This window comes from Bos javanicus, chromosome 8 (assembly GCF_032452875.1).
Source record: "Bos javanicus breed banteng chromosome 8, ARS-OSU_banteng_1.0, whole genome shotgun sequence".
NCBI lineage: Eukaryota > Metazoa > Chordata > Mammalia > Artiodactyla > Bovidae > Bos > Bos javanicus.
This window is the reverse complement of record NC_083875.1, coordinates 105,246,512-105,251,407: the sequence shown is the minus strand read 5'-3', so window position 1 is coordinate 105,251,407 and position 4,896 is coordinate 105,246,512. Positions and strand designations below refer to the sequence as shown.

The 4,896-nt window shown below is 43.7% G+C and overlaps 1 non-coding gene across 1 annotated transcript; it reads left to right on the top strand.

Moving 5' to 3' along the window:
* Positions 1-4,317: 4,317 nt before the first annotated feature.
* On the top strand, positions 4,318-4,389 carry TRNAC-ACA (transfer RNA cysteine (anticodon ACA)). Its single transcript has one exon. It is a non-coding gene; the product is annotated as a tRNA-Cys (tRNA).
* The last annotated feature ends 507 nt before the right edge of the window (positions 4,390-4,896 follow it).

The window sequence follows — 4,896 nt, the reverse complement described above, 5'->3', positions numbered from 1 at the left end:
GGATCTTAGTTGGTGCTCAGGGATTATTTATTGAATGGCTTAATGAATGAATGTGTTGAAACCTGTTTTATTTTACCTTGGGTCAAGGCTATCTCATACATATAGTTGGGTACCACTGTCCCTTCTGAGGCAGAGGCTCTTTCCAGAGGTTTCCAGTCGTCACGCCTCGTGATGTTGGTTGGGTCTTGTTGGACTCTGCTGGGTGTGGCTTCCAGCTGGAGGTCTGAGTCAGGTCTATTCTTTCTTTCTCATTGTGGAGCCCAGGCTACAGGGACAGGACACACCAGGCCTTTGTGCTCATGGTGATGACGGAGCATTAGATGTCCTGCCATGTTGATGACAAACCAAGGCCGAAAGTCACAGAGTGGAGTATACACTCCAACTATGCTGAGGCCATCACAAGGATGTGGATGGTTAATACCATTATAGGGAATTGAAGAATAAAGACTAATAAGTCAAACTCCAGCCCTTCCACCTACTTCATGGAACTTACCTGAGCTGAGTTTTGAAGGACATATTGAAGGAAGTAGGAAAAAAAAAATATTAGGAAAGGAAACAAAGATGAAAAATTACAAATAAATAAATGGATAAGCAAAGAAAGCAAGAGAGAGTGTGTGAGAGGGCATCTGAAAGAACAAGCTGGTAGGAAATTCCAGATAAATACTATCATGGTTTGAAGTGCTTTGTTGTTTGTTGTTGGAGAATTCCTTGAAGTTCGGAGTCTTGGAGAAGGAAGGCAGGGAAACTGGAATGAGTCCCAGTCCTAATATTACGGGCACTGAGTCAAAGCTACTCCTCTTTCATCTGGTTTCTCCATTTGCAAAGATGAAGGATTCTCCCAGGTGAAGTCAAAAGTCCCTTGCAGTTTTGAGAATGTTCGTATTCTAGTCCACCCAGAACCAAATTGGACCTATTCTGGGATTGACCTCTAGAACCAAGAGAGAGGAGAAAAGGAGGAGTGATTAACAGCCATGCTTAAGCCAACGCAACAATGGAGACTGGCGATAAACAAGATGGCACTTTGCAAAAGACAGGACAACCATCTGGGAAATCCATGCTGGAATATCCCTTCCAGGTTGGCCCTGGAAATCCCTGACGGTAGAGCATTCCTACCTCCAAAATGTTGAAGGGGCAAAGGGAGGGCGAGCCTACATCTTATGCCAGATACATAAAGGCCATTCCAGTTACTTAATGGAATCCGCAGCTTGAAAAAAGAGCAACTTGTTTTGCAAGCAATTCTAGGGCACCAGCTCCTATGTTTCCATTCACACCACATGACCTCAGGTCAGCAGAATATGGAAAGGACGGCCTCAGCCAATGCTGCCAATAGCCAAGGCTAAAGAGGCTCTAGGGGAAAGGCCTTCAGAGAGTCCACTGATATTACTTACCGTGTCCACCAGTGAGAATTTTGACCAAAACAAAGTGGGGGCGCTGGGTTGGGCCAGGCAGCAGGAAGTGTGAACATGCTGCATTAATGGCCATGGGACTATGGACACTCCTAAAGGCTGCCCTTTTGAGGTCTGGATCAGCTATGAGGCTGTGCTGGGGAGAGCCACTGACACCCAACTTCTCTAAAGCGTTAGGGAATCTGGGAAGTTAGACAATCTGCTTATCATCCCCCAGCAACAGGCATTGCTGAAAGATACCTGGGTTCTTCCTCTGAACGAGCCACTCCACTCCTGTGTGACCCTGTGTGGGTTACTGTCCCTCTCTGGGCCTTGATTTTCTCATTATTAAAGAAGGAAGTTGGATTAGCCCTAAAGTTTTGGGGAATACACAGAAGTGGGTTTTTCTTTAAGCAGGCAATATGTGGCTGAAAATTTACCTGCTGATGTGTGTGCGCCTGTGTGCAGCAACTTTATAATGGTGGAAACTAAGGCTTAGGGAGAGTCATTTCCTAAAGTCAGTTCGGATGGGTAAACAGGGGTTTGTTCATTAGAAGGACTGATTCTGAAGCTGAAGCTCTGATACTCTGGCCACCTGATGCAAAGAGCTGACTCATTGGAAAAGACCCTGATGCTGGGAAAGATTGAAGGCAGGAGGAGAAGGGGACGGCAGAGGATGAGATGGTTGGATGGTATCACTGACTCAATGGACATGAGTTTGAGCAAGCTCCAGGAGATGGTGAAGAACAGGCAAGCCTGGCATGCTGCAGTCCATGGGGTCACGAAGAGTCAGATTTGACTTAGCAACTAAACAACAAAATGTGGGTTAGTCACGTTGCTAGGTTCAGGGAGTAGGAGCATGATTAAGGCTCAGTTCTTCACTTCAAGAGACTTCAGTTGGTGCAAATTGTTTTTGTTTAGTCACTAAGTCATGTCCAACTCCTTGTGACCCCATGGACTGCAGCATGCCAGGCTTCCCTGTCCTTCACCATCTCCTGGAGCTTGCTCAAACTCATGTCCATTGAGTCGGTGATGCCATCCAATCATCTCATCCTCTTCAGTCCCCTTCTCCTTCTGCCTTCAATCTTTCCCAGCATCAGGGTCTTTTCCAATGAGTCAGCTCTTCACATCAGGAGGCCAAAGTATTGAAGCTTCAGCTTCAGCAACAGTCCTTCCATGTAGGACTTGGTGGCAAGACAGACCTGTAAAAAGCTAATCATAGCACAATGTGGTGGGAGCATCAGAGAACGAAACACAACTGATTGGAGATAAAGAAATAAGGTAGGGGTAGAAATAGAGCCTCTTGCCCTGAGTGGTGGGAGCGGAGACTGGGGGAGAGACTTGTCAGTGGGAAAAAAAAAATTCCTGAATTGTCCTGTATGATAGTTATGAGTTGTCTTTAAAAGTGAGTGGGAGTGGCTGGAAAAAAAGGATAAAGAAGGCTTTCCAAGACAAAAGGCAAAGCATAAGGCATGGAAATGTAAAAGGAAGAGCTCAGCATAAGATCTCACTAGAAACCCTCTGATTAACGCTATGTTGTTGGAATGTAAAATAGAAAGAAGTGAAACAGTGGCTAATCTGGGCTCAAGCAAATATTTTCTCAAAACAAGTCCATCCTTCTTCCATTAAATCACTTGGCTTCTTATTTCACTTTGTTTGAAAATACCATATAAAATATTCTGATGCACGAAACGTTACAAAGAATAAAAGAACACCATATACTTACCATTCAGTTTAAGAAATAAAACATGGAAACATCACCATAGAACCTTGCCGTCCCCACCATGAGCACGCTTAAGGGAGCAGATCTGTCTCTCAAAGTTGGCATCACAGTAACGGAACTCTGAGGACTGGGACATAAAGTTGGAATTTTAATTTATTAATTTCTATTGCAAAATTTGTCACATGAACTGAACTATGACTGTCTCTGGAGTTAGTACATTCCTTCCTTGTACCAAGCTACAGGGTACACCACATCTTAGTCAAAAGTCAAGTTGTCAGTTAGCAGTGAGAAATTCCAGACAGCCTGACCAATTTATTCTTTCCCAGTGGCTAGTTCCTCGTGAAATGTCAAATTATAGACAGATGTTTTCTTGGTAAATCTGAAGTCAGATGAGCCAAAGCTCTAATGGCAGAATCTTGAGGTAGCCTGATTGATATCAGGCTCCCTCCCAGCCTTCCTCTTCCTTCCTCTTCCTCCCTTCCTTCTTTCCTCCCTTCCTCCTCAGATTTGCAAGATAAAATACAGAACACCCAGGTAAATTTGAACTTCAGGTAAACAGCAATTTTCTTGTTCATTTTATGCAAGAATAGTGTCATTGCAGTGCTGTGATATGCAGTAGGACCTTGCTGTTTATCCACTCTACATGGACTAGTTTGCCTCTGCTAATCCTACACTCCTGTTTCTTCCCTCTCCCTTCCCCCTCCCCCTGGGCAACCACAAGTCTGTTCTCTGTGTCTGGGAGTCTGTTCTTGTTTCATAGACATGCTGATTTGCACTGTATTTTAGAGTCTGCGTGAAAGCGATATCAGTGTCATGCTCCCGTAAGAGAACATTGAGTACACGTCCCTGCGCTGCACAGTAAGCCTTATTAGTTATTTACATGTGCATCTCAGTCCCAATCTCCCAGTGCACCTTTCCACCCACCCTTCCCTCTGGGCAACCGTAAGTTTATTTTCTACATCTGCAACTCTACTTCTGTTTTGGAAATAAGCTCATTTGTACCAATTTTCTTTTTTATATTCCACATGTAAAAGATATCACATTTGCCTTTCTTCATCTGACTTACTTCACTCAGTATGACAACCTCTCGATCCATCCATGTTGCTGAAAATGGCATTATTTTTCTTATTTATGGCTTAATAATATTGCTATATATATATATAAATGTATATGTATGTATATATATATATATATATATATATATGGACTTCCCTGGTGGCTCAGACGGTAAAGTGTCTGCCTACAATGCAGGAGACCCAGGTTCAATCCCTGGGTTGGGAAGATCTCCTGGAGAAGGAAATGTCAACCCACTCCAGTATTCCTGCCTGGAGAATCCCATGGATGGAGAAGCCTGATAGGCTACAGTCCATGGGGTCACAAAGAGTCGGACATGACTGAGCGACTTCACTTTCACTTTCATACATATATATACACACACACCCACACACACACACACACACACATATATATATATATATATCTGTATGCATGTGTACATATATATATATATATATATTTATGGGTTTCCCTGGTGCCTCAGCAGTAAAGAATCTGTCTACAACACAGAAGATGAGAGTTCGATCCCTGGGTCGGGAAGATCCCCTGGAGAAGGAAATGGCAACCCACTCTAGTATTCATGCCTGGAAAACCCCATGGACAGAGAAGACTGGGGAGGCTACAGTGCATGGGGTTGTAAGAGTCGGACACGAATTAGCAACTAAACCACCACCACCATATGTACGTATCACATCTTCTTGAACAAATAAATTTCTAGTATAACCATGTCCC